Genomic DNA, 24,201 nt, shown 5'->3' on the forward strand with positions numbered 1-24,201 from the left:
AGCAGAGTTGCAAGCCAATATAGAGGGAAACTTGGACAACCAATGGGGGTGGGGAGGAATGGGGAGCAGAAGAGAATGCATGGGGTCGACAAGATGGATACAGCAGGAAACTCCAAAGAGAGAAAACTGGACACAAAGAGCCATCCATTGGGACCATGTAAATCCATCCATCCATCCATTGGGACCAACTCTGTGCAGAGCATTGAAGCTGCCTAAGCAGTCTCCTTGGCTATTGCACACAATCCTGGACAGGTCGCCACTCTGACACAGTATACCAGCAAGCTGGCATTCATTTTTGCTGACCTCGGAAGGATGACAAGCAGAGTCAACCCCACCTGGTATTAATTCAACAGCCAAGTGGGATTTGAACTCAGGATCCTAGGATCCCAAGCCCACCACACTAACCATTAAACCAACACCAGGCATAGGAAGGATAATGTGAAGCACATAATGTCTTGTTTATCAGCAATGGCCTGGATTGAGAGACCTGTCACGTTAGAGCAGAGGCCTCAGGTGATTGACGTTTACACAGCAACAACAGGTGAGGAGGTGCTGTTTGCAGGGTGTGGGAATGTGAAGAGGGGGTGGGAAAACTCTTGAGAGGGGAGGGCAAGGGTGAAGTTGAGAAGGATAGGGTGGGAGGAAGCTGGGAGGGGTTGGGTGGAAGCTGGGAGGGTGTGAGGTAAGGAGGAATGTAGAAGGGGGAGGGGAGAGGGAGAAGATGCGAGGGTGGCGTGAGGAGGTATGTGGGAGGGCATGGGGTAAGGGTGAAGATGGGAAGGGTGGGGTGAGGGGGTTACAGAAGGGGGACTTGAGGTGGGGTGTGATGTGATTCTTGATTCTTTGGTGTGATGGAGATATTTGTTCCCCATCATCCACATCAAATCTGTGAGGAGCACGTCAGTTTGTGGGGCATGCAGGTTCTGAGATGTACTTGTTAGATTTCACTGAAGTTTTCAGACGCCATTTCCCTCGAGAACCTTTCTTAACTTTTCATACTTCAGAAAGTTAACTAGTTTCTATGTATTAAATGCTTAACCTAACCAATTCAAAGTATAGTCCCAATCCTATATACCCCCCCCCAACTCCTCCTTACACTTTTCCACATGAGGACTTGAAATAATCAAACCATAATTTTTGAGATAGGTGGACATGCAATGGGAAGCACGTGAGATATGAATATAGACTGATCTATTCTGTAAACGCGAACCGATGGCATTCCTTTCAGATTAAATAAATATATGGCACTGTGTTCAGTTCAAGTGAAGAGATGCTTCTGCAATCATATTAAGGAAAGAGATGGCGCACAAGGGATTCTAGACATTAAAAAGCCATTGATTTCGTGTCTTCAGACACATAGGGCTGCCGAGGCAGTTTCATTGGTGAGGGGGTATAATTATGGACAGGTCGCCACTCTGACGCAGATCCTAGACATTATTTTCCCCAAGAAAGTGAAGGGAGGGGGCTGAATCTCCCTCAGCGCCCCTCCCCCCTCCCCCCCCCTCGCCACCATTAACCAATTCTGTGGCCACAGGATTAAGATTTACTTGTGGACGTTAAATAATCCAGGGTGTCTTTTGAAAAGAGCAGGTCAATACTTGCCAGGTTCCTGGTCAAATTTTTGTCCTATCGTACAGGAGTGAGGCATCAATGGCACAGCTGTGCGTCAGTAATTGATGAATAAAGTCGATTGAATTCATGATTCAATCACAGCGAAGTACAAATTCACTACATAGGTAGACATACAAAACTTACTTCCTATGCTTTCTCTGATGAAGGGCTCACATTCAAAACGTCATCTAAAGCTCATTTCCCATAGTGGTAAACATGCTTTTAAAAAGCTTTATTTGATAAATTATATTGTTTATCTTGTCTGCTGATACAAACTGATGCCATCATTCAAAAAGACTAGTATTCTGTATGTTTACTATGATTTTTGTTTTTTTTTTGACTGTGATTGATGGACCTTATGACACCGACAAAGTATGTTTCAAGATCGCGCCAAATGTATTTTCCACTATCCACTCAAGCTTTCATGAAGCCTTTCTTACCAGCCTTTTGTGATGTCTTTCAAGCAGGCTCACACATTGTGCCATCAAATTCACAGCAAGACATTTCTTCTTGGCCTCAATCAAATGCTTTTTTGTTTGGCATGGGTAATTCCACAGCGGTTGTTACATCATAAATCCCACTTGGTATTCTCATGGCATCTCTTCCACGCACTGCAAACGCTCCTTGTTGTGTGGGAACAAGAAAGCTTCAGCTTCAAGTCTCTCTTTGATGGTTGTGGAACTTCCCTGAGAATACATGCAATATGTTAGTGAGATTACTGCTGTGGGTCATAAATAATTTTGAGGTGTGAGAGTGGGGGGATGTTCATCGGTGTGCATAGGTAAATGCAAGTAGATAAAGGAGGGAATAGCCGTTACTTGCATAAGACTTTGTCTTTGAATGCACATAATTGGCAGATATAAAGAGTAGTTGTTTGAATTGAATAGCAACACATGGGCTTTAAAAGGAATGGACACATAATCCAGGAGGCCAAAGTAAATTATAGAAGAAAACAACCGAGTGAAATCGATGTTAAAATCGAGAATTTAAAAGTTAAACTGCAATGGAAGACAATATACACGATGTAACATACATTTTTATATTCTTTGTCGTAGAGAAATAGCAATGCTAAAAATAATTCCCAAAAAGGCTGTGACGACTTCATGATGCCATACAAAATAATTTCCCTTTAAACAAAATTTCACATACACTTGGAATGATCTAATTATGCATGACAGAGAGGAGTGAAGGAGAAAGTGGATTGCTTCCCTGAAGAGTCAGTCGATTGACCAGAATGTTGAGCAATGAAACGAATTTACAAATGCTGATAAAACTACCATTGAAAAAACATCTCAGTTTTATCCCGGGGTTTAAAATATTCTGGATTTTTGATCATCCCAGAGCTCTAATTGATTGCTTCGACAACATTAACAACAGGAGTAAATCAAAATCTCTATCAACTTGTAATTTTTCCATGTTGTACATGAACATTCAATATGGCAAACTCATGGCAGCATTGAACAGAGCAGTAGATAAAGTATTTTTTTGATTATAGTTAAGTGGACTTCAGATATGAGCACAATGGTCTGTAACTGAAGGTCCAAGTTCATGCAGTTATTCAAAAAAAATTAACATAAAGTACGAGATGTAAAATGAACAATGGCTACTTTAAATTTAGAAAATAAATACTCCACAGACACCTGAGGTACCCCAGACAGTGGAGAAACTCATGGGTTCTAATACGGCCCCATTCTTGGCAAATTTGATCCGACAGATGTCCAAGTCTAATTGGGTCCATAACAGTATATATTATAGATAATAACAAAATAATATATTATCTATCTATCATCTGAATTAAGGTGCAGAAACATTTTAAGATTAGTTGATGATTTACTGTCAACTATTAATGGATTTGTTTAGAATAGTGTATGTCAATCAATATAAATAAATGGCAGCCCAAGTGTAACATTCAATAGGTGACATCGTGGAAATTCCAGTTGAGATGATAATTGAAGGATGGTAAAGAACAGGTCAGGTATGGTTTTTGTCAGGTCATGTTCGATCTGTGACCTGCTACAAGTACCATGTAAACCTGTACTAACCTGTTCCATGGTCGGGTTGTTGGCGACGAAACCGTCTCCCCCACCAGGTTTTCTGGTGAGGAGGGTGTTTTGATATGGACACCCAGCAGGATTAAAAATAAAACCTGTCAAAGGGCGGAGGAGCTCCTTGTGAGCCAACGGCCATCCATATCTACTGCCCAACTGTGTCTGCGGACGTCCTCCTGCAGTTGGGTTACTTTTTATGAGGAGGTTGGTGGCAGGATTTGCACTCCGGCCACCGTAAAACCCTTCATTCTGCAAAACGCAAAAACGCAAAAAAATCTGAAAACCCACTCCGTGGGAGTACCTCCTGTGCAGCTTCCTTTCACAGGGCAGCTCACGGATGACGGGATTGGGGCAAAGCCTTCGGGACCCCCAATCTTTAATGATAGGAGGGAAACCACGGAGTAAAATCCCTGGGTCAGATTGCGGGAGAGTGTGTCGGAGTGGTGCTGAGGTGTCGTCCACCAGACGGCAGTCTCCTTGGGTTAACCTGAGGCAGTCCCTTCGGGTGGGTGCCTGGAATGTCCTATCCCTAAGAGAGGATGATCACCTGTCTCTGTTATCATCTGAGCTCAAGCGTTTGGACATCGGGATTGCAGCTCTCTCTGAGGTTCGGAGACCGGATTGCGGCGAGATAATGGTGGGGGGTTACACCTACTATTGGTCTGGTCGCTCTGATGGTTACCATACCCAAGGAGTTGCTGTAGCTGTGTCCAATAAGCTGACCCCAATGATAATTGAGGTAACACCGGTCAACGAGCGTATTATGAGATTAAGGATTCGTCACTCCTTAGGTGTCATTTCCCTGGTCTCTGTTTATGCTCCGACTGAGGCGAGTGATCTCACCGTGAAGGATGCATTCTACGCCACGCTCGAGTCTGTGGTTGATCAGTGCCCCAGACGAGATACACTTCTAGTCTTGGGGGATTTCAATGCATCGACTGGAACTGATAGGGATGGTTATGAGGTGTGTGTTGGTCCCCATGAGTCAGGAACTATGAACCAGTATAGCACTAAGTTCCTTGACTTTGCAAGAAGTCATGGACTTCGGGTGGCTGGTTCATGGTTTCAGCGCCCACAAGCTCATCGCTGGACTTGGTATTCCAACGCTGGCGGTGTTGCAAAGGAGATTGACCATGTCCTCATTGACGGTCGTTGGAGGATGATCCAGAACTGCAGAGTCTACTGGAGTGCTCAGTTCCTCAATACTGACCACAGGCTTGTTGTAGCAACTCTAAAGCTGCACCTTAAATCCTGGAGAATGGTACCATCCCAGCCTAGGCTGGATGTTGGCAAGCTCAGGGATGAGAGAGTAGCTGAGGAGTTTGCGAACAGGCTGAGTGGACACTTGGGGGGTCTGGGTGCTTTGGGGGGTCCTGAAGAGTTCTGGAGTGCCTTCAAGACCACCGTCCTTGATGTTGCCGGTGGATGTCTTGGAGCTCACCGCAGGGCAAAGAAGAATTTTGTCTCTCAAGGGACACTGGACACCATTGACCAGAGTCGCAGGGCCAGGCTGAATGGCAGAGCTGAGCTGTTCAGGGAGCTGAGGCGAAAAACTGTACGTGCACTGAGGGTGGACAAGGAGGCCTATGTGCGAGGAATCTGTGAGGGGGTAGAGCATCACCTGTGGACAGGTGATTCTCGTCCCGCTTACAGGGGAATTCGCGCATTGCGTTCATCCAAGTCCATCCCTCGGAGCACTGCAGTTCGAGCAGAGAGTGGTAGGCTCTTGACAGAGGAGTCTGAAGTGAAGGCCCGCTGGGCCGGTTACTTTGAGCGGTTGTACCAGGCTGATCCCCCAGCTGTCGAGTTGGACGTCAAGGGTGTTACAATCCCTGTTGCTGACCCTCAAATCAACTGTGGTCCACCTTCGCTTGTGGAAACACGGGCTGCGGTGAACCAGTTGAAACAGGGCAAAGCTCCAGTGATCTGTGGCATCCATGCTGAACTTCTCAAGGCTGGTGGAAGTGCTGCACTCGTGTCGTTGCATGCAGTTTTGTGCTCTGCCTGGAACACAGGCATCATCCCAACTGACTGGAAGAGGGGCCTTGTTGTCCCTCTCTGGAAAGGGAAGGGTGATCGCCAAGACTGCAACAACTACCGAGGGGTGACGCTGCTCTCAGTGCCAGGCAAGGTCTTTGCTCGGATAATTCTTGATAGGGTTCGCCACCATCTGCTTGAGCACCAGCGTCCAGAGCAGTCAGGCTTTACATCAAAGAGGTCAATGATTGACCGTATCCTTGCCCTTCGTGTCCTCACCGAACGCAGATGAGAGTTTCGGCACAGGCTGCTTGCAGCCTATGTTGATCTCTGTAAAGCGTTCGATTCAGTGAATCGGGATGTCCTCTGGAGGATTCTTGGTCTTCGTGGGGTGCCACCAAAACTGATCGATCTGATGTCTGAACTCTACTCTGGTACTGAGAGTGCTGTGAAGTGTGGTGGTACCATCTCTGACTTATTTCCAGTTGTTACTGGAGTTCGTCAGGGGTGTGTACTGGCCCCCACACTTTTCAGCACTTGTATGGATTGGATTTTTGGGAGGATGTCCGAGAGATCAAGCTGCGGTGCATCGTTTGGGAATGTCAAGATCTCGGACCTTGATTTTGCAGATGATGCAGTCATCTTTGCGGAGACTTTAGACATCCTTTTGGGGGCCCTCGAGGTGCTGAATGAGGAGTCGGAGCCGTTGGGATTACGGGTTACTTGGGTCAAAACTAAGATCCAGGCTTTCGGTGACATCTTGGATGCTGCTGTCCTGTCTGTGTCTGTTTGTGGTGAGGATGTTGAGGTCGTGGAGAGATTCACTTACCTTGGCAGTGATATTCATGTCTCTGCTGGCTGCGAGTCAGAGGTCAATAGACGTCTGGGACGGGCCTGGGGAGTCATGGATTCACTGGATCATGGGGTGTGGCGCTGCCGGTACCTGTGCGGGAGGACGAAAGTCCGAGTCTTCAGGTCCTTGGTACTTCCAGTCTTGCTCTATGGATGCGAGACTTGGACTCTGACCAAGGATCTGAGACGGAGACTTAATTCCTTTGGTACCAGGTCTCTTCGGAGAATCCTTGGCTATCCCTGGTCGGATTTTGTGTCCAACGAGCGGTTGCTGAGAGAGACTCGGATGAGATTTGTTACCTGCATAGTCCGTGAGCGTCAGTTGCGGCTGTATGGACATGTGGCTCGTTTTCCTGACGCTGATCCTGCTCACCAGATTCTCTCAGCGAGGGAGTCTCATGAGTGGAGGAGGCCAGTGGGCCGACCACGTGCCTCGTGGTTGCAGCAGGTTGACCATCATCTCCAGGAGATGGGGATGGGCCTGGCATCTGCCTGGGGGATGGCCAGACGGAGGCCCCTGGAGTACCGGCGGAAAGTGGACGCAGCGACGCGCTGTTCTGGCACATGCTCCCATACCTGACCTGGTAAAGCACCTTTCCTCTGATGTGGATTTTTTTAACCCTCCTTGTTGTGATCGTTGTCCTCCTGAAGGATTCTAACTGGTCGATTGTGGAATCCTATTTGACTTCAGACAGAGTTTAACGTTTGTCTGATTTGATTATAAAATCCTACAAAAAACCCTATCGACACTGATAAAACTGATGTCCACACAAGTCCTTCCTTGTGAAACAATTTATTTCCTAATTATACACCATACACTTCTCACCCTTGTACAATGAACTTAAGAATCCCCATTTGATTGCAATACTATTTGGTTCTATTTCATTTATTCTTACTTTAGTTAACAGTTAGACCAACCCGATTCAATTCACTTCTACATTACATCAGAGAGTTTTATTCTAACTTGGTACTTGGTCAGTTCCAAGGAGTACGAGCCACTGAGAAACTATACTTCCTCACGTGCTCGTACTCCAAACTTTTAGATTTCAAAGCATTTTATACTTCCATGAGAGAGAGGTTGGGGGATATTCACCCAGACTGTAGATGTGTCCTTTAGACGAAAAGCCACTTCGTACATTTTCGAAGCAAAGGTTAATTTATCAGCTCGGTCACTCTGCTCCAGAACAACACATTTCTTATCATTTAGGGCAAAAGTCTTTTGGCCAGAAATGACAGCCAAATCAACTTGCAGCATAAAAGTTACATTTCTGAAACTCCATTTGTTACAATTTAAAATACATTAATATAAATTTTTCCCCCACACTCCCCCGTTTTTTTTTTTTTTAAGGAAAATTTGAATAATTTTTCTTACACATGATTACCATGTCACATTCCTGAAGGAGAAAAGATTTCCATTATTCAAGTTCAATCAACAATGGCAGCGAGTGCTCATATCAGAAAATGACTGAGTTTCCATTTAATTTATGGCCTGTTCATCAGCATGTGTCACACATTGAAAACATGCTACCCGAAGTCAGACGATAAACAGGTCAGGGTGTGGATAGAGTGGCACCCAATGGGAAACACAATTGAAGCACTCCTTGAGCTGAGGAGAAGGTAGATGTGGGCAAGTACAAGTTTGGGCCAGACACTGGTTTGAAGGAGCGCCGTGTGGAATTCCAGGCCTGTCGTACATTGAAGCAACCACAGCAAGTTCACGATGTATTTGCAGAGGGGCAATCGAGAGTGTGGCTGAGAACATTCCTCCACGCAGGCACCACACAACGCCGACGTTAAGACTTTGCTCAACCTTCTCCTCAGTGGGTTTTTTCTTTATTTTCCCACATTGCTCCATCTTATCTCCTCAGGAAGGGGAGGGATAATCATGTGTTGAATGCTCAATCACCCAAATCTGGGTTCTCCCATTGTCCAATCTTTGTGTGGAATTTCTTTCCAAACTTCATTTAGATGAAATCGTACATTGCTTCAAAGACTGCTTTCAACACTCCGAAACAAACAAAGCATCAATTAAACACCAATCAATAAATGTCATGGGCACATGTAGTTCTACAAGACTAACAAAGATTCTTATGGAAGCATTTAACTTGCATTATATGTCATATCAATATTTTAATCCCTTTCCTTGTTATTTCCCAAAACAACATGCTAAAATATACAGAAATCCCAGTTGTACGTATACTCAAAACATCCATCTCATTTGCTATTTCCATCGACATTTTAAATCTCTGACATTTCTCCATCTGTCCACTTCTCTCTCACCAAAACACCAAACAAGCTGCCATTTTTTCAATTCACATACACAAACCATCTATCACTTCCTCCGACCTTCTCAATGACGAATCCATTTTCCTTTATCAAAACAAATAAATCATTTTAAACAGTTGTTCAAAAATTGTCAAATCACTTGTCAAATCTGTCATCAGGCGAATATCATTTAAATTGCAGCTCAAACACTCTGTCTTCACATGCAGCTACACCCTCCACAAGCTTTATCCCAGTCTTGGAAAAGCATCTTAAACTTCAGACAAATAAACATCCAAACTCTCTTAAACAACTTTTTGGTCAAAACAATAAAATATTTCCTTTTAAAATCCATAAATGAAAAATTAAATCTTCAGCATCTATCAAATTAAATCATGAATTTACCTTGACTGAATCGATCAAAGGGTTACACTAGGTTGTTTGCCATTGCCTTCCCAGCACAAGTTCAGGTAACCTCAACATTCGCAGACGAATAAAACAATATTTCAACGTCCATCCGAGGGAATCATCTATTATCTGTGAATTGCCCCACGTGCTAAACATCATCAAATCATTAAAATCATTCCAAATCACGTTTCTACATTTAAATCACATACAGTATATCCACATTCACAATTATTTCACAATTTATTCAAAATCCCGATGGTTGTAAAATAAAACTTCAACACTTTTTCCTAAATGGACTTCACTTTAAACAGATTCAGTCCAGAGGGTGCGCCACAAACACCAAGGAACGAGGAACAGGAAGTTCTCTCCACATCCAGTGGGAAGAAAAAGGAAAAAAACTCTGACAGGCAAAACCCACAGTTTGCATTACTCTGTCACGGCTTCAACACATACACTAAACAGCATTGCATCTCATAGACTCGCGTGTGATCACGTGACAAATACCAATCACATTTCTATCTCATCCTCTTGAATCTGCATATGAATCGAATTTCACACCTAAAGCAAAGGCTCGAACAAAGACTCAGTGTAACAATATGCCACCTCCCACAGATCGAGTGGAGGGGGGTCTCACACAGTGTAGTTTGTGACCTTCGCGTGGAAATACAACGCCAAGAATGTATAACATGCCATTTCAAACAGACCCACAGCTCAACTCAGCACGAGTTAAAATATCATCAAAATCCCAACAGAACACGTTTCATTGCAGTGAATATTGGTATCGCACAAGTTTCATTTTTTTACTCTCAGTAACACATGCATCTCAATGCAAATCACCCACCATGCTCCCAGCTGGTTAATCATCTCCTGCACTCTACAAAACGTTTCGTGCAAATCATTGCATTTACAAATCTGTAAAACCTCCACACAATATAATATAACAACCTCACTGCCAACAAACTTCCAGTGAGTTCAATGAACAAAAAGTAACTCTTAAAACTCTTACAAACAGGTAACTTACAATGTTTATCTATTTTAATCCTATCTCGGCGTCTCAGCCATGTCCTCGGCCTCTCTCTCACAGCCGGTCCGTATCAATGCAAACATGTGGCATGTCGCTTCATTATGCCCATTTAATTACACATCTGGCTCCTTAACGAGCCTCTTCTTGTCATCTGACTCCTCTTCTTCTCCAGCACTTTTCTAAAACAACTACAGTACTTATTGTTTACTTTAAAACGGACTCTCTCCGCCAGATCCTCTTCTTTCTCTCAATAAAATTATCTGACAATGAACTTTTCTTTGTTCGAAATGCGTTACCTGCTGAGAGCGCTCTCCCTTACCTTCGCTCAAGCACTTGTCGTTCCTCCAGGCACTGCCTCCGGCAGATTAAGCACCTCCGGTCACGAGCACCGCACCAACGTCGGTTCGAATCCGAGTCTCGGCGCCAACTGATGTGGATTTTTTTTAACCCACCTTGTTGTGATCGTTGTCCTCCTGAAGGATTCTAACTGGTCGATTGTGGAATCCTATTTGACTTCAGACAGAGTTTAACGTTTGTCCGATTTGATTATAAAATCCTGCAAAAAACCCTATCGACACTGATAAAACTGATGTGCACACAAGTCCTTCCTTGTGAAACAATTTATTTCCTAATTATACACCATACACTTCTCACCCTTGTACAATGAACTTAAGAATCCCCATTGATTGCAACATTATTTGGTTCTATTTCATTTATTCTTACTTTAGTTAACAGTTAGACCAACCCGATTCAATTCACTTCTACATTACATCAGAGAGTTTTATTCTAACTTGGTACTTGGTCAGTTCCAAGGAGTACGAGCCACTGAGAAACTATACTTCCTCACGTGCTCGTACTCCAAACTTTTAGATTTCAAAGCATTTTATACTTCCATGAGAAAGAGGTTGGGAGATATTCACCCAGACTGTAGACGTGTCCTTTAGACAAAAAGCCACTTCGTACATTTTCTAAGCAAAGGTTCATTTATCAGCTCGGTCACTCTGCTCCAGAACAACACATTTCTTATCATTTAGGGCAAAAGTCTTTTGGCCAGAAATGACAGCCAAATCAACTTGCAGCATAAAAGTTACATTTCTGAAACTCCATTTGTTGCAATTTAAAACACATTAATATCAATTTTTCCCCCACACCTCATATCCTTGCACTGCATGCAATATATATATATATATATATATATATATATATATATATATATATATATATATATATATATGTTACTAGCAAGGTACCCAACATTGCAAACAATGCCAGATCCCTCCTCCCATCTCTTTTCCTAAATCCTCCCACCCAATCCCTCCCTCCAGACTCCCACCCCACCCCTTCCCTGCCCTCCAAACTCCACCCACCGCTTCCCCTCCCTTCCTCCTTCCACCCTACCCTTTCCCCTCCCTCCCTCCTCCCAACCCACTCCTCCCCCCTCCTCCCACGCCACCTCCTCCCTCCAGACCCCCACTGATTCCTGGCGACAGGTGGTGGCTTGTGTGTTTATAAGTTATGAAATGAGAAAATGACTGTTTAAAGCCCCTTGTAAGGTGTATTGTGTTTAAAAAAAAAAAGAAAGTGATCCTCTGAAGTTTCGGCACGATTAACTTTGCGAATCGTCACGTTTCGTCACAATGTTTCATTCGCTTTTATATGGAAGATAACATCACTCCAAGTTCCTAATGAAATGAAATAACATACTAAATGAAAGCAGATCACACAAAAAGGTGAAACAAAGCAATGTTGTGTTAAAGAATTTTTTTTTAATCCAGCAAATACAGCTCTATTTGTTCCACCTTGCCCGGAAAAGGACAATCGCCCCCCCCCACCCCCAAAAGGACCTCTGTCGACTGTATTTCCATGATTTGCAAACAAGCAAACATCGAAGAATCACACCCAAATTTGAGCAACAGTCATTCTAATTTTTTTAAGCAAAAAGACAAATAAAGCAAATGGAAAGGTAAGGGAATGGAGAAACAGCAGTGTGTTCCATTACGCACGGAAGGCACAGATAAAAACACACACAACTAGAAATATAGACATATGCACACACACATACACACACATATATCTCAAGACATATCATGTACACACATATATACAGTATATATCATGAATGAGCGACCATTGTGACTGGCACCGTGGCTCTTCCATGTTCCATTGTGATTCTGTATGAAGTTCCGCACAGTTAAAGTACACATGTAGGCATTTCACAACCAAGCTGATTTTCCAATGTTTATTTAGTTCACATGATATGTGAATTACATATCCTTCAGTTTGTTTATAAGCCTTGAAAAGTTGGGCAAAAACCAAAAGTTTTTTCTTAAAGATTTCACTATTTTCTTTCCTCTGCATTATGAGAACTCACAGTACCTTCATTGGGTGGCATATGCTATATATTAGACTGCTGCTGCGACCACTATGAGGAATATAGAAATTGGAGAATTAGGAGCACCAGGGATTGCAGCAGAGCACAGACTTGGGATCCAAAATAAGCCAGGGGAAGGAAAACTGGAAGTCTGGGTGGAGAACGAGCTCGTAATTACAAACATGTGGATCATACAAACCAAGCGCAGACTGTACACATGGACTTCACCTGATGGGGAATATAGGTTTGGTGAAAATAGGTTGGAAGGTTCGGCGAAAATAACGGAAACATTGACATTTAAATTGACAGAAGATGGAGAAGTGCTGTGCATTCTACTAATACTCTGCCAAGTGCAGACTGTGGGACAGGTCATGAACTCATTGTGGCAAAACCTCCAGTCAAATTGGGAAAAGTGAAAAAATAAAAACTCTGACCAGATATGATCTTGAAAACATATTGAAATAATATGCCACAAAGATTTAAAAAAAAAATCCTTTTACAAAGCTGGACTTCGTTGACAGAAAGTTAGACGGATTGTGGCAAGAGTTTGACGACATTGCACAAGAAGAAGCCAAAAGCAAGCAGAAAGAAGAAGACAGATCTGGAGCAGTAGTATATGGCCCAAAATGTAGAAGCAGTCAGTTTACATACCTAATTGCCAAAGAAAAGGGATGCAAGAGAATGTTCAAACAACCAAACCATTTCTTTTATTTCACATGCCAGCAAGATATTACTAAAGATCATTCATTCAACACACAATAGAAGACTTCATTAAGCAAGAAATGCCTTTTGAGAAGCAGGTTTCACAATGGGGAAGAGGTATTAGAGATCAAATCGCAAATCTGAAGTGGATCATGGAAAATGCAAATGAATATTTAAGGAAGGTGTATCTCTGTTTCATAGATTATGGCAAAACTTTAGATTGTGTTGATCATGAACTGATGTGGTTTATGTTGTGAGAAAAGGGGGTGTCGTAGCAGCTGACAAGTCTAAAAAGAAGCCTGTACACCAAACTAAAAGCTACAGGAAGAACAGAGTATGAAGAGACAAAATGGTCAGATATATCTGTTTCTGAATTACGAAAAGTGGGCTTTTAGCTTTCTTGATGTGCATGGAGGGACACCTGATGTTAATGAGGAGGTACACCTGACAATGAGCCATCAATTAGATTTGATTGGTGAATGTGATGGATTAGCTACTACAGCACTTCATATTAGCTGCTCATGTATAGTTTACTGTGAGTTGCAGATAATGTGACGTGTTATCATAGCTAATCAATCACATTTACCAATCAAATCGAATTGATGACTCTTTGTCAGGTGTTCCTCATCATTAACATCAGGTGTTCCTCTCCACACATCCATAATGCTAAAAGCCCTCTTTTCAGCCTGCATAACACAGTCTATGTATCATAATTAATTGTTTGCTTCAAACAAAATGGCAAACATTTCAGAAGAAGATCGCAATGGAATTGTTTCTGCATAAAGAAGGAAAAACATTGAGTGAAACAGCTCGCATCACTCGATTTTCAAAGTGTGGTATCTGAAGCACAATCAATAAGTACAGAGAAATATCATCTTCTTTTTCTTTCGGCTGCTCCGTTAGGGGGCGCCACAGCGGATCATCCATATGATCCGCATTGATACAGAGAAATATCATCTGTAATTGACAAACCCAGGACTGGATGGCCCATAAAGCTGTTCAACAAGGATGAGCAATACTTGAGGATAATATCCATAAGGAATAGAAAGAAGGCAAGCGTTGAATTGAAAATTATTGTCCATTCATTAACTGGACGAAGGTCACTTTTGAACTCAGGAATTAACCATCTAGCATTATTTTATATGCCTTAACAGTTCTTTTATTCTTTTGATTGTGTATATATATATATATATATATATATATATATATATATATATATATATATATATATATATATATATATATATATATATATATATATATATATACATTCGAGTGTGATTGTAACGAATAGAGATGTTCCATGGACTTGTCATTTTGTTGAAAATAGTTTTCATATCATTAGTTCTATTAATCAATGCCCCCTCACCCCACCAATAAAGTAGCATGAAGAAGATGCCGTGCAGAGCACGATACTTGCAAAATCCATAAAAAAATATTTGACCTCAAAAATAATTGGTGGTTGAATTCAATGACCAAATATGCAACTCCTCAATTTTCAAGTCAATTGGATGAAAATTGAAAATTTTAGAAATTCGGCCTATGTTGTGCCTTTGGCCTCTGTTGACCTCGAAAATAATTAGTGGTTGAATTCAGTGACCTGGTATGCAAATCCTCTTCAGATTTGAAGTCAATGAGATGAAAATTGAGGATTTTAGAAATACCTGCTTCGTTGTTGACCTTGGGACTATGTTGACTTTTTGGTCGATGTTGACCTCAAAAATAATTGGCTAGTTGAATTCAGTGACCTGACATATAAATCCTCTTCAAATTTCAAGTCAATCGAATGAAAATTGAGGATTTTAGAAATCTCACCTAAGTTGTCCTTTGGCCTATGTTGACATTTTGGTCTCATTGACCTCAAAAATAATTGCTGATTTAATTCAGTGACCTGAAATATAAATCGTCTTCAAATTTCAAGTCAATTGGATGAAAACTGAGGATTTTAGAAATACCAAATTAGTTGTTTACCTTGGGCCTATGTTGACTTTTTGCTCTATGTTGATCTTTTGGTATATGTTGACCTCATAAATAATTTGCTGGTTGAATTCACTGACCTGAAATATAAATCCTCTTCAAATTTCAAGTCAATCAGATGAAAATTGAGGATTTTAGAAATCTCACCTAAGTTGTTGTCCTTTGGCCGATGTTGACCTTTTGGTCTCATTGACCTCAAAAGTAATTGGTGGTTGAATGCAGTGACCTGAAATATAAATCCTCTTCAAATTTCAAGTCAATTGGATGAAAATTGAGGATTTTAGAAATCTCACCTCAGTTGTTAACCTTTGGCCTACATTGACCTTTTGACTGTTTTGACCTCAAAAACAAGCTTCTTCCTTATGACAAACTCTGCCATGTGATGAAGTTTTTTTGTAGATCGGTTTTAAATTGTGACCTCTATCAGACAGACAAACAGACAGACAAGGAGACAGACAGACAGACAGACAGACAGACAGAGAGAATAACAAAATCGACTAATCAATCTACTTGCAGCAAGTGTCTATGATTATGTATATGTATGTATGTCTGTATATATGTATATCTGCTCTTCACTCATTGTTGGAAAGCTGACCTGACTTCACCCACAATTGTAACTTGAAATACTTAACCTAAAGTGCTCAGAGGACCCAAAAGACTTCACCCCCCCCTCCAGGACTCAAAAGACCCAAACGACCCTGAGGACCCAAACGACCCTGAGGACCTAAATGACCCCAAGACCCCGAAGACCCAAAAGACCCAAAATACTTCAAAGACCAAAAATACCTAAAATAAGACCCAAAATACCCCAAAGACCTCGAGGAACCAAACTACCCAAAAGACCCCAAGTACCAAAAAGACCCTGAGTACCCTGAACACCTAAAATACTCAAAGGATCCAAAGGACCCAAAATACCCCAAGGACATAAAAGACCCAGAGCATGCAAAAGACTCCGGGGACCCCGAACACCCATCAGATCCAGAGGACCCAAAACACCCAGGGGATCCAAATGACCCAAGGACACAAAAGATCCTGAAGACCCAAAAGTCCCAAGGCATCCAAAAGACCCCAGGGACCTGAAAGACCATGGGAACCCAAAATAGCTGGAGGACCCAAAAGACACAATGGGACTATTACAGACCCATGTAAATTCTGCATCTTCTGTCTACATCATATAATTCACCGTCTGTTTGTCTGTCTGTTCCCAGGTACCGCAAAAACCGCTGAACTGATTGCAACCATTTTTGGGGTGTGCTATCCTGGGACCCCCTTGGAGTAAAATAGCCATAAATATAATAACATGACCCCCTTGACAGCTCCCGTAGGGAGCGGGTGCTGCTAGTAATGTAAAATGTGACTTCAGTTCCCTAACCACACCCCCCCCAGGCCCCCCACATCCACACACAGTCCCATGTCCTAAACCCCCTCCCACCACACCCAAACTCTGTGCTCCCCTCCCCCTTTCTTAAAATCCTCAAAACCCTCGGTCTCAACTCTGTCCCTCTCTGTTCTCCCTCCACCAAGCCAACACTGTCATCCCCTCTCCTTTCTTCTTCAAGTCCTCAACTGCCCCAAACCCCAAGTACTCAATCCCCCTTCCAACCCCAAGTCTATCCCCTATACTTTCCCAACATCTCAATCTCCTTCTTCCAACTCCATGGACCCTCACCCCCAACTCTCTTTGTCCTCCCCTCCCCTCCCCATTTCTTCCTGTCCTTAACAACATTACACAAATATACACAGGGAAATTTGGCATGTGAGAAGGCCATTCGGCCTGTTATGCCTGCATTGTTCCTGTTCCCATTTGTTAAGAACAATGTTAAAAGTAAATAAAGATGGAACGTTAAATTTACAATCACTTTCCCCTTTCTTCCCTTATCCCTACTCTGCTCTACTCTACACATTCATGGACCGGTGTCTGTGTGTTTGTTTGTTTGTCATGCTACTCCTATAGTTGTAGGCCGATTCCATCCAGACTTGCTACGTAGGATCAGTATGACCCCAATTAATATACAGGGTTGTTTTTATCTTTTCCAGTGGGCTGAGCGGAAGGGGGAAGGACGCAGATTCTTTGTAAATGTGTATTGTGTCGCGCTGCCTCCAGGTGGGGAAGGTATAACAAGTCTCCACCATTTACATTGCAGTATTCCTGTCCACATGTTTTCCAGTGGAATGTGCTGTTTTGAATTGGAAGCAGTAGGTATGTTTTGCTTCATGCACATAACTTTATGGGGTTTCTTCTTTTTTGCTGACACAGAGCTGTCAGTTGCCTATACACCGCCCAAATAAAGCTATCCGTCAGAAGAATGTGTTGCATGCTTGGAACAAGATCGCCCATTGGGCAGGAACTCTGCTAGTAATAATAATTATTACTATTATTTTATTTTTATAAATAAAGAGCCCGAGAGCATGCATACAGTGCATTGTGGGCGCAACATGCAATTAAGCATCCTTCCTCACAGCACCTCATTAACCAGTAGATTATCAAAGTATCACCACCTTGCTATGCTCTTTGCTTTTTTTTTTAAGGTGGGTTTGAGGTAGATTAATGGGGGTAGAAAAGATCATGGTTTTGGATGGGGGAGGATAAGAGGTGGGGGTGAACAGCTATTTTGAAGGCCTGGAGGTAAGAGTTGGATTGAACAGAGTGAGGGAGTTTATTCCAAAGGTGGGAAAAAAGAGGAATTCAAGAGTGAAGGTGATCAGTGAATCTTGATTTTGATAGTTTTACCAGAAGGGGGTTGCTGGTGGACATTGAGCGCCCTCTGGAAATATGAGGGGGACAGATCGCAGACGGAGCGGAGTGGGGGGCGGGGGGGCGAGGCCGGAGGGGATCCGGTAGAGGACAGAAAGACCACCGACCTGCCTCTGGTGAGAGAGTGAGAGACCCAAAGAATCAGCCTTATCACGGTAGATACAGTACCAATGATCCAAATGCCTTGGTTTCCACAGTGTGAAGCCACGAAACCTGAGAGGCAGGAGTACCAGTCCAGAGGGGAGAGCAGTCCTCCATCAGGCTGTGGATGAAAGCTTTGTATGTGGTCAGGAGCTCAGGTGTGCCAAGGAAGGACTTTACACGATGGAGGATTCCCAGTCGGCAACTGGCTTTGGAGGCTAGCTTGGAAATTTGGCATTCCCAGGAAAGATCATGGCAGATAGTGAAACACAGAAACTTGAATGAAAGGACTTCATCAAGAGGATTGTTGAGAAAGTCGATTGGGGGGGGGGGGTTCCAAACAGTCCTTTTGGAGAGACATAGCGAGAGTGTGAGATTTGTCAGGATAAAAAAAACATGTTCCAAGTGTTGGACCTGTTTGTGATTTTATCCAGATCTGCAGAGAGCAAAGTAGCTGCTGCTTGCCGATCTGAGGGATGACAGATGGTATCACAGAGGGTGGAGTCATCAGCAAAGAGTTAAAGAGGATTTTCCAGAGTCAGAGAGATAATTGATTAAAACCAGAAATAAGCACAGGGCCCAGAACACTGCCTTGAGGAACTCCAGCCTGGACAGGAAGAGGGGATGAGAGAACTCCATTTAGGGCCACATGTTGGCTGTGACAGGAGAGGAAGTCTGCGAGCCATGAGTGGAGATGGCCTTGGATACCATAGGAAGAGAGTTTGGTGAGCAGGACTGGGTGCCAGACTGTATCGAAAGCACATGATATGTCTCTGCAGATGGCTCTTATCTCATATCTGGCATTGAGGACCTCCATCTATTGTTGGGAAAGCAGGAACAGCAAGTCCAGTGTAGAGTGACTTGGTCTGAATCCAAATAATTAACTATTAGATTATCACACTTTCACCACCTTGCTATACTGTACACTTCGCTAAATGCAGAAACTTCATGTGCGACTTCTCAAACTGAAACATTAACCAACACTTTTTCCAGGTTCAAGATCATGTAAACCAGTGCAAAGCATGAAATACAAAAGGAGGTTAAAATTTGACTCAAAATGTTTGTTTTTTTTTAACTCAAACTTATGGTAAATGCAAAACTCAATACTGCCAACACTATTGTTCTCTCTCATCTGATAGTACAAACAAACCTCTTTGGTCTGCAGTCAAAAGGAGAATCTCATCTTGCTTTTCTTTCATGATGTTGCTAGTCTTGCATAATGTAGTTAATTGGGTATACTTTCCAGTTTATCTCTCAATGATTTGTTCACGTCAAATATGTATTCCCTTGACAAGCTATCATCATCATACTGTGAAGGCATTTGTCAATTTCAACAGCCTTGATGTTTTAATTGACCAAAATTTTCCATTATTTTTCACTGTTGCATGCTCCCTGCATCATACTTTGCTGCCACCTTCATTTTCAGCACATGCCTTAAACCAAGCAACGTGCATTTCTTTTTCAAGCAACATAAAAACAAATGAAATCAAACATGAATATGCATCCATTACCCTGGCTTTTTATGTTTGTCTGTTTTTAGATGCAAAATCTATGGTTATGGAAGAGATGCAACAAGGGAATGAAAAAAGAGCAGGATGAGGGCGAAAAGAGGGAAGGAAACATAGCAACCTGCAAATATATGTGGTGAAGTTGTGAGGGAGGGGGGGTGTGGTGGAGGTCACCATGACATTACCAAGCAGTTGAAAAAGAAAAACAGGAACAAATAAATGGAGGTAAACAGAGCGTGGATTTGTGAGTTTCTTAAGGAGGGTGTTGATGGAAGAATGCCTACAGCCTGGAGGGATGGGAAGGATTGATGGGATGAAAAGGCAAAGGGAGCAACACCTGAGGAATAGCAGAAGAAAACAGCTCACAAATTTGTCTATAATGTGAAAGCAGCAGGTCCTATGCTTTTTCTTCTATGTAGGAGATTCCACAGCATTCCAGGAGTTGCAGGTATAAAGTGGGATTGCATGCTCATTTGGGAGAGCAGTATTGCATTGAGCTTCAGGCAATAAGGACTTGACATGATCGAGGCTGCCAAATCTGTAGCCGGCCTTCTGAACCAGCTTTGTTATATGGTCTGGCCAGGAGAGGTAGTGGCTGACAGTGAAGCCCGGAAGTTTGAGAGACTGAACTTCTTCCATTGGTGGATTATGAAAATATCCTTCCAGAGATATTTAGAGAGGTGAGAATTTAAGATTTACCTGGAATGAGACATGTTTCAAGTGTGAGATCAGAATTTCATATTTCCAGGTCAACAGAGAGGGAAGCCTCTGATGTTGGCCTTTCGGTGGGATCTGGAATAGTGCAATATAATGTTTGGTCATTTGCAACATGGGTAAGAGGGTTTTTCAGGGCATCTGAGATGTCATTAATGTATTCTATCAATATGACTGGGCCTGAGGTGCTGCCTTGGGGTACTCCCGCCTCAATTGTGTGAGTAGAAGAAAGGATTCCTTTGAGAGACAATTGCTGATAACGTGAATGGAGGAAATCAGCCAACCAGGGAAAAGGTAGCCTTGTTTTCTTTGAAGCAGAGCAGTGACAGATTGTGGAATGCCTATGAAATTTCAAGATATGGATCTGGCATCTTGCTTGAGATCCATTCATCATTGAGGTATGTGTGTGTGTGTGTGTGTGTGTGTGTGTGTGTGTGTGTGTGTGTGTGTGTGTGTGTGTGTGTGTGTGTGTGTGTGTGTGTGTGTGTGTGTGTGTGTGTTCATGACTGAGGCATAGGCAGCAATGTACACATGGTTGGGACCAACATACCTAAATTGGTGCAGAAATGCAAAAAAATGAATGCAGGAGAAAACATGGGAAGACTAACAATGTCGGGAGAAATCTGAAACTGTTAGATTGGGGTCTGCAACCTGCGGCTCCTTAAGGACCTATATGCGACTTCTGAACCTAATCGATCAAATCCGGTCTTTCTCATTTTCAATTTTCAGAAAAAATCTTTGTGAGTGTCATGAAAGGATAAAATAATACTTGAGAAATTTGGCAATGATAAACAGGAAAATACATCCAACTGATGGCGAATTCTGTGAACACGGCTTACACATTGTCCGCTATGCGATTATTTTGGCCGTCTTGTCAGCAATATAGCGCAGCCTTAACCTTCAACCTCAGTTTAGAATTAGAACCCCACTTTGAAAAAGCTTGTGCCGCCCTGATCCTCACTGGGAAGGTAAGTGAGAATCATAATAATGAACGACTTGTATCTAAATACCAAACGATATGTTGTTTTGATAACGTTTCATCGCTCCCCCTTCAATATGACAAGTGAGGTCACCACACTTGCGATCTGCCATTTTGGAGTACAAACAAATACAGCAAAATTGCAGGTGGACTGCACCACCAGCACATCCACCGTGCATCGGGAGACGGGGTTTTGCACTCACTTATGTGTGTGTGTGTGTGTCTGTGTGGCTGTCCGGGCCATAAATGGTTTTCCCATTTGAACTTTTGTTATCAAATGTTCAACAAAGCTTTGTTATGAGAATATGTAGAATACAAATTAAGAATTTGTTCAAAGGTCAAAAAGTTTTAGCAGACAGAAGAAGAAGTAGTCTGAATACAAAGTGAACGGGCTTTGCATTTTCAGATGCTTTCTAGTTACCCTCAATGGAGGAGAGGGGTATTGCATTTAGGTCCATTTGTTACTTGGTGAAATTTTTTTTTACCAAGCATGTTGGTCTGTAGCATTTGTCTGTCTGTTTGTCACACAATTTTTGGCCAGATTTATCGTTCTGAAATTTTTTGGGTATGGAGTTGATCGGCCAAAGACAGCAACACTTAATTTTTGTGAAGATCCGATGACGGATCAGGACCTGAGATTTTTTTTAAAAAGTGATTCTTCACCATTAAGATATTGTGCCAAAAACTGATATATAGCACAAAATCTCAAAAGATTATGAATGGATTCGGATGAAACTTGGTGGACAGGTTGAGTGTGTGACAAGGACGACTTGATTCAATTTTCGTGAAGATCCAAATCCGGAAACAGATACGAGAGTTATTTAATTTTTTCGTGATTCTTCACCATTGAGAGATGGAACTAAAAACGATATTGCATAATATCTCAAAAAGTTGTAGACGGATTCGGAATAAACTTGGTGGACATGTTGCATGTGTGACAACGATGAATTGATTCGATACTTGTGAAGATCCTAATCTGGATCCGGATCCGAGAGTTTGACCAAGTGATTCTTGACCACTGAGAGATGGGGCCAAAAAGCATGTATCGCATGAGATCTAAAAAAAGTTGCGGACGAGTTATGACAAAACTAAGTGGATGAGTTGGTGAGGTGACAAGAACAAGCCGATAATATTTTGGTTAAGATCCGGATTCAGATCCAACCGATCAGTGGCATACCAAATGTGAGCTGTCCAGCGTGGAGGAGGTATACGTTCTACTGAGTGCCATTCCGTTTTGCAAACTGTCTTTGAGTGATTTTTCATTTATTTGTTACTTGCAAAATCGAAGATTTTTCAAGTATAATTGGTCAGTCGATTTTGTTATTCTGTCTATCTGTTTGTCGGTCTTTTTGTCACCTACAGGTCGAAATTTCAAACCGCTCTTCACGAAACTTCACCGCTTGGTCTAGTTTGTCATAAAGAAGAAGCCTATTGATTTTGAGGTCAAAGGTCAAATGTCATCTTGAGTCGAATTTCTAAAATCGTCGTTTTTCACCCAATTGACTTGAAATTTGAAGAGGATTTGCATGTCAGCTCACTGAATTCAACCACCAATTATTTTTGAGGTTACCTTTGGCCAAAAGGTCAACATAGGCTGAATTTCTAAAATTGTCAATTTTCATCCAATTAATTTGAAATTTGAAGATCTGCCTATTTGGTCATTGAATTCAACCACCAATTATTTTTGAGCTCAAATTTGTTTCATAGATTTTGCAAGTTTCATGCTCTGCATGACGTCTTTTTTTCCTGTTTGTTTGTCTGCACAGAACTTTCGTGTTTTTCTCCATAACCGCTTGTCAGATTGTAGAATTTTTTTTACCGTAGGAGCGACTACTCGTGTAGAATGTTTGAATGATAATTATGACACCATAGGTCACATGGTTTGGCAGCCATATTGAACTTACCCTAAAACCAATAAAAAAAATCTTCTCCAGAACGGCCTGACAGATCGAGGAGAAACTTCAAACAAATGTTCCCCAAACCTTGGCGATTCCAGGGTATTCACAAATAATTGATAAGCCACATGGTCTGGCAGCCATTTTGGATTGAACAAAAATCTTTAAAAAATTATTTCTCTTGAACTGCTTAATCAATCGACATGAAACTTTGCAATTATGATCTTGTAGTTCTGGAAAATATATCTTTTAAATTTCAATCTGATCAGACGCATGGTCTGGCAACCAGAATTATTTGATTTTTTTAAAATCTGAGTTAATTTTTTTTTTTTAATTTATCAAAATAAGGCTCACTTGGCTGTTGGGTTTGGTGGAGGGGTCACAGCTGAAACATGAATCCTATCCAGGTTCCTCCTGATGACTTCATCTTTCTGTTTTTGCTTGTTTGGGTTCGTTCTGATTACTCCAATGCAGGACTGTACCGATTTGGTCTTCCATTTGATTTGAATTTAATTAATTTTAATCACATTGTAAATTCAATTGAATAATAATAAATGTCATTGGTCAGGGTCAGGTGTCCGATTAAAGCAGGGTTGCATCAAAGCGGGACATCTTGGTACCTGGTCATCACTGCCAGCATTTATAAAGTGGCAGTCCTAGTTATGTCTCGTTTTAATTACGTAACACACCAGTACACAAACGCCACACAAAATACACCACACAAAATACATCACACAAAACTACACAAACACCACACAATGCAAGTCCTGGCAAGGGTCTGCAATCTCTCATTGCTTTTTTCTTGTTGTATTTACTTTTGTTAAAATATTTAATTTTTGCACTGTATTTTGTTGTGGGAATTGTGGGAGAATTGGTTGGGGAGGATTGGTTGTCGTATCATAGAGGACTGGTTGTCATATCATGTCATATCATATCATGAGCTTGGTGTCTGATCCGGTCGGCATGTCGCTTCCACA

General features: G+C 42.1%; 1 protein-coding gene and 1 long non-coding RNA gene across 7 annotated transcripts in view; one reads left to right on the forward strand and one right to left on the reverse strand.

The window, feature by feature from the left end:
• Nucleotides 1-24,201, forward strand: part of DGKZ (diacylglycerol kinase zeta) — a 746,996-nt gene that overhangs the window by 690,586 nt on the left and 32,209 nt on the right. The gene's annotated exons all lie outside the window — the stretch shown is intronic.
• Nucleotides 7,266-9,582, reverse strand: LOC147024381 (uncharacterized). The gene is made up of 2 exons (XR_015058995.1): nt 9,156-9,582; nt 7,266-8,493 (listed from the first exon to the last, which is right to left on the reverse strand). It is a non-coding gene; the product is annotated as an uncharacterized LOC147024381 (long non-coding RNA).

This window comes from Eptatretus burgeri, chromosome 6 (genome assembly GCF_056783735.1).
Source record: "Eptatretus burgeri isolate ZD-2024b chromosome 6, Ebu_testis_v1, whole genome shotgun sequence".
Lineage (NCBI taxonomy): Eukaryota > Metazoa > Chordata > Myxini > Myxiniformes > Myxinidae > Eptatretus > Eptatretus burgeri.